At 51.0% G+C, this 12,616-nt stretch overlaps 1 protein-coding gene across 12 annotated transcripts in view; it reads left to right on the top strand.

The window, feature by feature from the left end:
- Window positions 1-12,616, top strand: part of MEF2D (myocyte enhancer factor 2D) — a 224,709-nt gene that overhangs the window by 68,816 nt on the left and 143,277 nt on the right. For all 12 annotated transcript variants that reach the window (XM_075907987.2, XM_075907993.2, XM_075907989.2 and 9 more), the window contains one exon: window positions 2,339-2,405. The gene's annotated coding sequence lies outside the window, so the exon portion shown is untranslated. Of the gene's footprint in view, window positions 1-2,338; window positions 2,406-12,616 lie in introns of those variants that run through there.

Here is a 12,616-nt window from a genome sequence, read left to right as displayed (position 1 = left end):
TAGGCCTGGTCTAGACTGAAAACTTGGGTTGGCCCAGCAACGTCGTGCAGGGGGATGAAAGATTCACACCACCCCCAGGAGATGTTGTTCCAACCTAGGCCCTGGTGTAGACAAAGGTGAGGGGTGGGGACCCCAAAGTGGGTCGCGACCCTGTGGGGTTGCCAGGGCGGGCTTAGACTTGCTGGGGCTCAGGGCCGAAGCTGAAGTCCCGGGTGGTAGGCAGGGCTTGACACATAGGAGAGAGCGAGGGAGACACATGCCCCCAATTGCCATGGGTGGGAGAGGCAAGGGGCAGCAGTTGGTGAGGCCCGAGTCCCTGAGCATACAGGGGGACTAACTGGGAAGGGGAGGGCCTGGCACCCGCAGCAGGGGTCCCCCCCCCTGTATTTCCCAGCAGTGGGAGGGGAAGCCAAGCAACATGGTCCCACCTTGCTTTGCTGCCTCAGTCGCGCTGGGACGGCCCCACACTCACTGGGGGAAAGCAGAGCCATGTGGCCGGGGACGCAGAGCGAGCTGGGACAGAATTGCTCCACTTCCCCTGCCAATGAGTGCAGGGGTGTGTGGGCGGACCTCCAATAGCCGGTGCTGGCCCCTCAGCCCCATCAGTCCTGGGAGCCACATCACTCAGGGGAGTGGTGGAAAAGGTAGGGGTGGGGAGAGGCGGGGCCTGGAGTGGAGGGGGTTGTCCTGGCCCTTCCACGGGTGGGGGGGCATACATGGCCAGTGTATACATACATGGCTGAAGCCCTTGGCTTTCAATTTTGGCCCCCCATCCTGGATCGTGGGACTGGGGCGGAGTCAGGCTTTGGTCCTCTCTCACGGGGCCGGATAGTAATTTTTGTCATCAGAAAGGGGTCGCAATGGGGGGAAGTTTGAGAATCCCTGCAGTAGGCCCGTGGAAGACGTAACTGCTCCTTCTCCAGGGGTTGGATTTGCTACTGCATTGGGAAAAACCGCCTTCGTTCATGGTAGCTACTGTCCACATCTCAGCGGCCTGCCTCCCAGCCGCTTTCCCCACCTATGGAAGGGCGTTTTCAGTTGATGTACCTAATCTGCCTCTCTGAGAGGCAAGTAGCCAGATTGACAGGAGAATTTCACCCAGGTAAGACTCTCCTGGCTTGTTTCGAGTCACAAGTGAAACGACTTTGGGAACGCAGGTCCACCAGAACCAGGGCCTGGCTTCTTGAGGTGATGAGCAGCCCCCAGCTTGAGTTGATGTTCACGGGAGGAGATGCTGGTGCACAGCACGTTTGCAAACCAGCCCATGGCAGCCTCTGGTGAGCTTGTATCTCCGAAATACTTGAGATGAGGCAGATCGCAGAGTGCCATGTGGTGACTGAGCTCTGTGTTCGCTAGGGCTGGTGGAACATGTTCCATCTAAGCTGTTTTTTAGGTCTTTGGTGTCATTCCATTTTTCACCACATTTTTTCCTCAAAAATTGGAAGCCCAGACCCCAAAATATTGCAGTTCGGCTATGCGGTGGCAGTGCCTTGTGGATTTTGTAGTTCGCCTATCTCATATTCCCCATTTTCCAGTATGGGCTGGGCTTCCTTAGCCAGCATGCCTCTCCCATCATACACCGTGACTTCCAGATTTACACTGGTCCGGTTGAGACCAGAACATGCAAACCACACAGACCTGAAGTGAGAGCTGCAGTGGGTTATGCAACCGTTGTGGAACAAGGACTGATCAAGCTTTGTAACACCTCAGTTCAACCTGAGGCAGTGTGAACCTGTCAGCTGTGTCTTTCAGTCCACCAGCTATTCCTGAACAGCTGGCTGGGTAGACAACTGCTTTTCCATGTCTTAAAACTTTAAGATCATATTTTTATTGGGTGGGTTTCTTTTCTTTTCTTTTCTTTTCTTTTCTTTTCTTTTCTTTTCTTTTCTTTTCTTTTCTTTTCTTTTCTTTTCTTTTCTTTTCTTTTCTTTTCTTTTCTTTTCTTTTCTTTTCTTTTCTTTTCTTTTCTTTTCTTTTCTTTTCTTTTCTTTTCTTTTCTTTTCTTTTCTTTTCTTTTCTTTTCTGTCATGTGTGGAGAGCCCTGAGTATCTTGCAGGATCTTTGCCCAGGGTCTTTGCTGCCTTTTCTGTCAGGATCCCTGTAATTTTCAGCCAGGTGAAAACAAATCTTTGGATGAAATTCTCTGAACGAAACACGTAAATGACTGGGCAGAGTATGAACCTTGAGGTCCCAGCCCCTCACAGGCAAGGGATCTCCTGAGAGAGCAAGAGCCCCATATTCCTGGGTTCTCCCTGTATCCAGCTCAGGACAGAATATGTACTTTACCTGGATTCTTCACTTTAGCCCCTTGGAATTAACAGGTTGTTTTTTTTTCCAGTTTGATTGACAGGCAGCTACAAATAACCCTCTGGCGTGTGCTGAAGATGCAGCCATCTGACTAACAGGTAGGCGGTAAAATCCCTATTTAACACTCATATTTTTACAGTTCCTTTGTCTGAGCTTCAGGGGTTTTACTAGGAAAGCTGACAGCCTCACTGGGCCCCTGAGCAAGTTGTATGTAGGGGGCTGGCTCCATGCTCCTGGAAGAGGCGGGGCCTCAGGCAGAAGGGGTGGGGCCAGGACAGCTGCTCTGATCACCCTGTGCTTTAAGAAGTGCCCCCCCCCCCCCCGTTCCCTCCCTCCCCCGGTATTCTGCAGCACACTGTGCTGGGCTCTGGCAGCAATTTAAAGGGCCCAGCTACAGCTGATAGGGGCACTTGCCTCCTTTTAGCCCTTTCCGTGGGCCTGGGTATCACACATGTTAAGAGCCCCGGGCTTTATGGCCCAGGACAAAGAGAAGACTTGGGAACAGACCCGCAAATTGGTGCGGCTCCAGTGGGGTCAAGGGACCAGAGCCTTTGCTAATGCTGCTTTGTGCAGCTCCCCAAATAAGGGGTGTGCTGCCGGTTTATGTCAGCTGAGGCTCTGACTCCTTATTATTAAGTAGCCTTTTGTTTCAAGGTGGAAAGCAAAGGAGGAAAACAAAGCTGGTTTCCTCCCTGCCCAGAGTGGGGTTCTGTAAATGGGCAGGGCTCCACTGATGTCCGTGGAGCAGGTCTCTAGCAGGTGCAAACCAGAGTCACTCCTTTGCACTTCAACTAAAGATCTGCTCCCTTATCTCTAGGGCATCTTCCTTCTTAAAGGGACAGGACTGTGGTTCTTCGGTTGTGTGAGCTTCCATTTCCCTGCAGAGCCTCTGCCGGCTGATCCGTGGGGCAAAATGTTCTGGGACCCCGGTGGGAACTGGGGAGATGGGGATGGAGGAGGAAGTGGTTTCAGGACAGGATTTCGCTCCTGCCTGGGCTGTTTTTTTTTTGCAAAACCTAGAGAACTGCTAGGTTTAGGGAATGTGTGTCCTGTGTGTGTCTCCACCCTTCCAATTATGGCAGAGTCTTCTGCCTGAGCTGCCGTTTGCCGAGGAGAGCAAGAGAGAAGGCAGAACTTTCCCCTCCCTATTTGGAAGGAGAGGCTGAGCTGAGATCACATTTCCTGTGGTCAAACCGGAGGGGGTAGTAACAGCGTGACGTGCGGCAGCTATGGGACTGCACGAGGCTGCTCACCCCCAGCCAGCTTTGGCAGCCTCCTCTGAGTCCTGCCGGGGAGCTGTGTCCAAATCTCCGATTGTGACCAGTTGCAGGCAGTCAGTGCTGCAATAGGTGCCCAATCCGCCTTGGATGCAGGCTGAAGATTGAGTGTGCAGAGAAGTGGACTTCTCCTTGCATCCCAGCCTGGATTGAGTGGGGGTTCTGGGTCTGAAACTAATCCGACCGTGGCTGGGGAGCAGTTAAGGGACTGTCCTAGGGCTACCTCGGAGAACCAATACCACCTGTGTAGGAAATGCACCGACTCACTTAAGTGGCTAATGGGAGCCAGAGCCTCTAAGCCAGTGGTTTTCAAATGACGGGTCGCGACTCAGGACGGGGGGGTGGGATGTTGGGTGCTGGGACTTGTTACCGCAGGGGGATCAGGTGACCAGTGGGGGTGCTAAGGCAGCTCCCTGTTTGTCCTGGCACCGCAGACTGCGCTGTGCCCTAGAAGCAGCCGACAAAAAGCCCGGTTCCTAGGTGGGAGGCAAAAGGGGAAGAGCACACTGGGCTCCACGCACTTCCCTTGCCCTGAGCGCTAGCTCCTCACTCTCGCTGGCTGGGAATCTGACGCTGGCTGCTTCTGGGGGCAGCATGGTCTGTGGTGCCAGGACAGGCAGGAAACTGCCTTAGCCCCCCCCACTGCATCGTTGACCGGGAGCCGCTCAAGGTATGCCCTTCCTGCCCCAGCCTTGAACCCCCCCCAAACTGGAGCCCCCCCCAGCCCAAAGCTCCCATCCTCAGCCCCACCCCGGAGCCCACACTCCAGTCAAATTCTGCTGGGTCGCAGCATCAACAATTTTCTTCAACTGGGTCATGAGAAAAAAGTTTGAAACCCGCAGCGCTAAGGTACTGGCTTGAATCTAGCCTCGGGGGGCAGCAAGTGAGAACCCTTGTGAGGGGTGCCGTGCGGTCTTTGTGTGAAACGAGTGGCTGAGCCCAGGCCCCGGCTGGCAGAGAGTCTGCTTGCCACTCATTAGCCCTTGTGCAAGCTGATGCACTAGTGCAAAATGGGCGCGAAGTGCTGCGGGGTCAGCCCTGCAAATGACCGCAGAAGGTGCCGGGCAGGAGAGGAGCAGGCACTGAATGCCTCTGAAAAGGGGGGCGTATGGCACATTGGGGAGGGGACAGTGTGTGTGGGACTAGCACCTGGCCATTGACCATGCTGAACCTATTCTAAGTGTATATAGGTGCAGGGGCGGCCCTAGACTAGCTGCCAGGAACTGGAGCCCTAAGTGAACCATGCAATCGGCGCCCCCCACCTCCAAACCCCTCAATGACCATTTGGTGTCCCATTTAGCTTGGTGCCCATAGGCGACTGCATAGTTCGTCTATATGGACGGGCCGCCCCTGTATAGGTGTGTGTGTCAACAGAGGCCTGCAGGCATCAGTGCATTCAGAGGCAATGTAAAAGGACCTTAAAGTGGCCTTCAGTTATGGTAGTGGTGCTCAAAAAAAAAAAGGAGGGTGGGATTTTTGTTGAGCAAAAAAAACTGGACAGAGTATTTTGTTGCGGCCCCTTTCATTTCCTCTCCCCTGCCACTCCCCCTGCCTCTGCTGCGTATACATTGGGCACCAAGCCGGGAAAACAAAATAGCAGCTGTCACGGTGCTGTAACCACCCCCCAATACAGTCGCGACCCCCCACGGGTTGCGCACCACTAGGTTACGGCTTCCACTTTAAGACCCCTTTGTACCACTCTGGCAGCGTAACAGGGTCTTGGTGTAAATGAAAGTCTAGCCACGAATCTGGACGACAAGCCAGGTTCCCACTTTGGTAGCGTAAAGGGACCTTTAACATATGCACAGCTGTAATTTATTCCTATTTTAATAATAATGATAATCCCCAGCTCTTAGTATACCACCTTTCATCTGTAGCTCTTAACATGCTTTACAAAGGACGGCAGTATCCTTACCTCTCTTTCACATGGGGAAACTGAGGCCCAGCGCTCTGCAGCATCACGCCCCAAGTCACCCAGCAGACCCGTGGCAGACAGGAATAGAACCCAGGTGCTTTCTGTACCAGGCTACAATGCTTTTAGGGCCCCATATGCTGCTGGAGAAGCGTAAAACGACCTCAGGGCTTGTTTGCACACATGCTAGGTGCTGTCCGACTGAGAGGACGTTTTCAGGGGTGGGCCCCACAGGGTGCACTCTGGGTCCAGCCCTAATCACTGTTTGCTTTAACGAGAGGAGGACAAAGAGGAGAGAACACTGACAGACGGCGCCTAGCGGTGAGGGGTTGCAAGAGCTCTGGAGTGCTGGACGGAAGCTCAGAGTGCTTGGGATGAATTGGAGAATTGGTCTGAACTGGATCAGAGGGAGTTCAGTAACGCTACGGCACAGTGCTCTGTGTAGGAGGGAAAATCCAAACACACAGAGCACACCGGGGAATAACCGGCTTGGGGGCAGTACTGCTGACGAGGATCTGGGCATTCCAGTGGATGGAAACCTGAATGTGTGTCGACAGCGTGTGACGCTGCTGAAAAAAGGCATTTGGGGAGCATCATAATGCAAGACGCTGACCATAATTGTTCTGCTCTAGCTGGAGCTGTGTTACAGACTACCAACGGGGACGGTGTTGATTCCTCATCGGGTGTTTTTTAGAAACGGGGAAAACAAGCGTCTGTCAGGGATGGTCTAGTGATATTTAATCCTGCCTGGGTGCAAGGGGATGGTCTAAGTCAGTGCTTCTCACTGGCTGGTCTGTGGACCGATGCCAGTCCCTGAGAGCTCCCTGATGCAATTTAGGAAGGCAGCAAGTGGGTCCCTGGGTATCAAAAAGGTTGAGAAACACCAGTCTAGCTAACATCTTCAGGTCCCTTCCAGCTGTACATGTCTGTGGTTAAATGGAAAGTTGTACCGTTTTAGCTGTCCTGGTCTAGATAAAGTGGTATAACCCACTCCTGTGCCTCTGACAAAGTGGGTTTTACCCACGAAAGCTTAGGCCCAAATAAATCTATTAGTCTGTAAGGTGCCACAGGACTCCTCATTGTTTTCGCAGATACAGACTAACACGGTGATCCCTCGGAGACCCTCTCCTGTGGACCGAGTTATACTTGTATAAAAGTGCTTGTAGTGGTGTAGCTGTTCTCATAAAGGAAGGAGAATAAGCTATACTAATAAAAGGCACCTTTATACTGACACAGCCGCATGAGTGTAAACAACTAACTGCTTAACCGCTTATTGTATGCTTATCGGTTAAAAGTGTCGGTTACACTCAGCAAAGTCACCTCCCCGGTAGCCTGGCAGGCAAGGGCAGCTGGCGGTGCCTTCCTGGGAAGGTTTCGCTGCAGGCTCTGCAGTATAAAGATAAGCATGGGTAACCGTATAACCACTGAGATTTTCAGCGTTTACACGGTTACCCCATTACACAATTTTTTTTAAACATCCCTAGGTTGCACTGATACAGTTATTTGGGTAGAAAATCACAGCCCTATCTGACCACTATACCAGTACAAAATTTGCCCTCCTGAGTGTAGGGCCAGGTCCACACTAGACCTGGCAGCTCAGCTTAAGGCACACAACTCCAGCTACATAGAGTACGTAGCTGGAGTCGGCTTATTTTAAACCGAGCTTGGCAGTGTCCCCATTGCAAAAGGCCGACAGGAGCAAAAGGAGTAATGGGATGCCAGCGGGGGCACCCTCTTAGTTTGACTTAGTGAGTCTTGACTAGACTCGCTAAATCAAACTCCGGAAGATCAATTGTGGCAGTGGCGGATCTTCCTTTTAGTGTAGACAAGGCCTAGGTTGGAATCAGGCTAGTGTCAATGCCACTGCCGTGCAGACCATCCCCTTTGTAGTTTGGTAACTTTTTCCTCCACTCTGTACTGGTTTAAGTGGACACGCAACTTAAAGAATGACATTGAATCAGATCTTTTCCTCTTGTCCCAACCAGGTTCTCAGATGTGTGTGGGTATTGCAAAGGACGCACACTTAAAAGTTGAGTAGCTAGTCCCACAGTCCCACAAGAAGCACTGGGTGGATGTCTCCAAACCTTTATTCCTCCAGCCACATCCTGAATGGGAGAAGTCCTGTCAAAAGACATTGTAATAAACAAGGAACAAGATGAGAGCAGATTTGGCCATAGTGGCTAGGCTTGTTAATGCAAGAATTCAGGCATGGGCAGAAAACCTGGTCTTCTGCAGTGCCAGCTTGCAGGGGTCTGGGAGCAGTGCTGATTAGAGATAACTACAGGGCCAGGTCCTGAACTGGTGTCAATCAGCTGCAGCTCCACTGAAGACTGAACAGCTAGATAAAAATGACGAGGAGTCCTGTGGCACCTTGGAGACTAACAGATGTATTGGGGCATCAGCTTTCATGGGTAAAACCCCACTTTGTCACAAGATGAGGCTAACCAATTTCTCCTGCCTTTAACAGCTGCATTTCCACATAAAAAACTATGAGCAGGACACATGCAGCACTCTTAATTAGCCTTATTAACACGGGTCCTACAATGATCAGGTTTTTTTTTTGCTGTTATATATCTACCTTGGTTTTATGTTTTTTCCACTGCAACTCATCTGATGAACTCACCCACGAAAGCTACTGCTGTGCCACAGGGACTACTTGTTTTTAAAGTTAGACTAACACAGCTACCCCTTTGAAGCTAGATAGAATGACATCAGCTGGATATCATGTGCCTCTTAGGACCAAGATCTGAATTCTCGTTTACACTAAGGCTTCTTTATGTCAAGGGGCCTTAAAGCAGTGTGATGGCTGAACCCTGTTTTGGTGCCCTTTGGTATATAGGAATCATGCCATGGATATCTGCGTAAGAGGTGTGACCATGAAGCTGTAGGACTGAAGAGAGGAATCTTAGAGCATCTATTTTTTTGTGAAATAATTCTTGGCCGTTATGTGAAGGCCTCGCACCTGAGGCCTTCAAAGTGCTCTGCAAACATTTGTTTCAACCTGAGAGCTAGTTAGTATCACCACCCTTTTACAGATGGAGAAACTGAGGTACAAATAATAGGCATTTCCCATGGCCACACAGAGATTAGGTGACAAACTGGGGCACAGAACTTAGGTCCCCTAACTCCCTGTCCTCTGCTCTAACCACTAGACAACCTTCCCTTCCTGTGAAAGCAGATTGTATATTTGGTCTCATCCATCACAAATCTGAACTATAAGTGTGAAAAGCCTCTTATCCTGTCCCTATCTCCTTCCCTTCCCCGGAAATTAGGACTGCTGATGGCATTAGCAGAGGGAAGATGTCGGAACAATTTAAAAGAGGGTATTTTTTTTCTAGCACTGGTATCCCTGTTTATTGCTGTTACAGTAAATGTTTGTATCTCCATGGTCTGTAATGAGGTTGTGGGTAGAGACAAGGCCGGGTGACCGTTTTTTTGAGGGTTCTATGGTTTCACGTAATGTATATTCTGTATCTGATATTAAAATCAATACAAGGAAAGATTTTAAAAATAATCTAACACCAGCTCTCAAAGGGGTGCGTGTGTTGTTTTGTCTGCTGAGCAAGCAAGTTTTGCTGGGCATTTAGAAGAGAATTGAAATGGGGGGGGGGAGATCAGATATGGGGCAGATAATATGCATGATTATAGTGGCTGTATGTGGAAAGGACGTAATAAAGTCATTGCCCGTTCTCTTAGAAGGTCACGATTGAAGGTCTCATTTGGATCTAAATGACCCTGGTATAAATCAGGGAGACATGCCAGTGTAAAACCAGCGTAAGATCCCATAGCATCTCACTAGAAAATCTGCTGGAGCTTATTATGTTAATTATTGCTGTTATTTGTTACAAAAGTGCATAAAGGCCTCAGTGGTGTTCCCTGTAAGTTGTGCGCTTGTGCGGCCACTCAGAAGAGATTCCAATGCCACTTAGCTAATTAGCAGAGTACCCACAGCTAGGTTTGTGTTTCTGTTGGTGGTGCACCTTGGCAAATGCCTTGGTGCACCTAAAATTATTCCACACATTGTTGGACAAGATTAGAGGGAACATGGGGCCTCTGTTGAGATTAGGATGAAGTGCTACACAGACACACAAAGAAAGACACCCATTCCTACCTTCAGGAGCTTACGATCTAAGGGCAGGCCTATACTAAAGAGGAGACAGTGTAAAGTCGTTTTATCTCAACAGGAGTTTTTCTGTCGCAGCAGGTAGTCCACTTCCCCAAGCAACAGGACCTAGGCCAATGGAAGAATTCTTCCATCAGCCCCTACCCATTTCTACATCAGGGATAGGTCGTCATAGCTGCAGTTCGGAGTGTGGATTTTTCACACCCCTGAGTGATGTCGGCATGTCAACTTCATTTTTAGCATAGTGTAGGCCTTAATATACAGTAATTCCTCATTTAACACTATAGATATGTTTCAGAAAATGATTGTAAGGGAAAATGTATTCTGTGGGGTCAATTTTCCCATTGAAAATAATGGAAAAGGCGGGGGGTTGCGTTTCAAGTGGTGGTGTCTATTGGGACCGGGACATAAGATTGGGGGACGAAGGGGACTGGGTTACAGCAGAGAGGGGAGGTGTTTGGCTCTGGGAAAGGGAAGGGGAGTAGAGGAGAGGGGGATTGGGTTGGGAGTATGCCCCTGTGAAAGGGGTCTGCTGGGACCTGCACTGCGTCCGGCGAGGGGGGGTCGCCGGGGAACGGCGCGGCGAGCAGTGAACCCTCCGCTGCTTTGCAGGGAGGCGGGGGAAGCCCCGTGCAGCTGCCGGCAACGGGCCGGCTGGGGAAATTGTGTTATTCTGGGGACAGGAGTGTAATTCAGAAAACGTTCCCTAAAAAAAAAATTGTGCTATCGCGAAAACGTGTTAAGCGGGCACGTGTTAAATGAGGAATTACTGTATAAAAGAGAATCAGGCCCTAAGGCCCAGACTTGATTTATTCCTAAAACTTAGGTTGACCTCAGGTGAGCTGATAGGCTCCCCAGGCCCTTGGGCAGGGGACGTGGGGCCTGTCTCTGTGCTCCCCTAAGGGGAGTCTTAGTTAGAAGGGGTGGGGAGGAGACAGCTGGCCCTCCAGACCACGCCCTGCCCCCCAGCGCCATCTGCAATGCAGCCTGTGGGGCTCCGGCGGCTATTTAAAGGACCCGTGGCTCTGGCTGTCCTTAAGTCACCAGGCCCCAGGGCAACTGCCCCGTGGCCGCCCCTGGGTTTACAGTTTGGTTCAGTGTCTCTCAGCACTCGCACTTGTTCCTGCCCGCCCTCTCCTGCCCAATCTGATCTGCACATTTCAGGTTGCTTTGGCTTGTCTACACTAGAAATTAAACCACTCCTAGTGTGGCCACAGCTCCGTTGGTATAAAAGTGCTAATTCTGTTTTAGCTTATGCTGGTTCGCGAATGGCTAAGGCCAGGTCTACACTGGCGGAGAAGACCCATGCAAGATATACAACTTCAACTATGTGAATTGTGTTGACATGCCTGACATCGATTTTCTGGGGCAGCCCCACAGCGGAGGTCGACAGACTACTGCAGTTGATAAGGGTGCCCTCAGTGTTCAATTTAGCGGGTCTGTATTAGACCCGCTAAATCGAACTCCGGAAGATTGATCGTAGCAGCGTCGATCTTCCCCGTAGTGAAGACATGCCTTAGGACTTATATTGGCTAAAGTAATATAGGTATAAAATCATCCCCCTACCAACCCAGCTAGGCTAGTATAAGGAGTTTTCTAGTGTAGACCAGGCTTAGGTTACAAAATGGTGCTCTTTGGAAGACATTGATGTGGTTTCTGCGTGTACGGACAGGTTTTATTTGTTGGACAGAAGGCCCCAGGACCTGCGACTGATAGCTGCTATATATTTGAGAGAGTTTGTGAGAGAGTAAGTCTGTCTCATGTTTGTTTGTTCGTTCAAGAATTCCTCCTCAACGGTAAGAGCTAAGACTGCCAAATTTGGAATGCAGCCTTTTCCGATCATCACTGAAAACAAGGTCAGGGTTTGGTTGTGTGGGGAGGAGGAGAAGGGGGAACTGAAGCTCCCCCACCCCCCGCAATTTGTATGGGATGACATAAAACCGTACAGAAAATGGACAGAATCACCAGGGTGATGAAAGAGGTGGGTGGGAGGTTTACCTCCCCCATTCCCCTCGACCCTGTTCCGAACTGCCCCAGCCCCACCCACACCCCCAGGGACCCTTTAGGGAGTTCAGGGGGGCTGAAGCTTCCCTCCCCAATTTGTACGGGGTGGTTGCTGGCTGTTCCCCTTTGATAGGGAGTGAGGGGAAAGTGCCCAGTTTGCTGTGTTCCTCACTGTGGTTGGGGAGCACAGGAGGCAGACAAACCTGGACCTGCCCCAGCTGGGGGACATGCACCCCTCCCCCGGCTGTGCCCACTGGAGCTCCAGCGGCCATGGAGAAGTGCTTCTCACCTGGCCCCAAACTGCTGCTGTGAGAGAGGGCCGGGGTTGTTCTCTCTCCCTGGGCAGCCTGTAACCTGAGCCCTCACCCCCACCCCAGAGCCATGATTTAAATGAAGAAAAACAAAAATGAGTTGAGTTAAGGGCTTTGTACTTACAATCCGACCAGGGGGCTTAACAGTTGTCCTGAGACTGCAATTGCCCACTCCATGACTTGATGCATCAGGTTTCGGTGTGGAGGAGGACTTTGGAAAAGTGCTGCTTTAACCCATCCCCTTCTGTTCATTCCCCGAGCCAGCCTCGCCACTGGAGCCAAGCCGTTATAGAGACGTATTATTGACCCTGGCTCCCAAGTATGTGGCTGCCAATTCTGGGGTGATTTTAAACCCACAGGGCCGCCTCCTCGTGTCCCGTAAGGCACAGCACTGCTGTCCACAATCAATAGGCACTTTGGGTGCTTGGGGCCAACGCAATTTGAGGTAGGCCAAGAAAACCTCTCCTGCCTTCGGTACCTAACCACTTCTGGTGCAGAAAGGCTTCTTGGGACAGCGACCTTCCTTGAAATGATGCTGGCACATCCCTGTGCCCGCAGCACTGTCCCCTTGTAGCTCTGCTCGGGAAATCACGTGCCTGGGTGGAAATCACGTGCCATGAGTTCCCTCTGCTGGGTTTATGCCTTTTGCCTGTGCCAGTCCAGGAGCAAGGCTTCTTGAAAT

This window comes from Pelodiscus sinensis, chromosome 22, assembly GCF_052426305.1.
Source record: "Pelodiscus sinensis isolate ZL-2025 chromosome 22, ASM5242630v1, whole genome shotgun sequence".
Taxonomy (NCBI): domain Eukaryota; kingdom Metazoa; phylum Chordata; order Testudines; family Trionychidae; genus Pelodiscus; species Pelodiscus sinensis.
The sequence above is the reverse complement of the archived record's forward strand: the minus strand, read 5'-3'. Positions and strand labels throughout refer to the sequence as shown.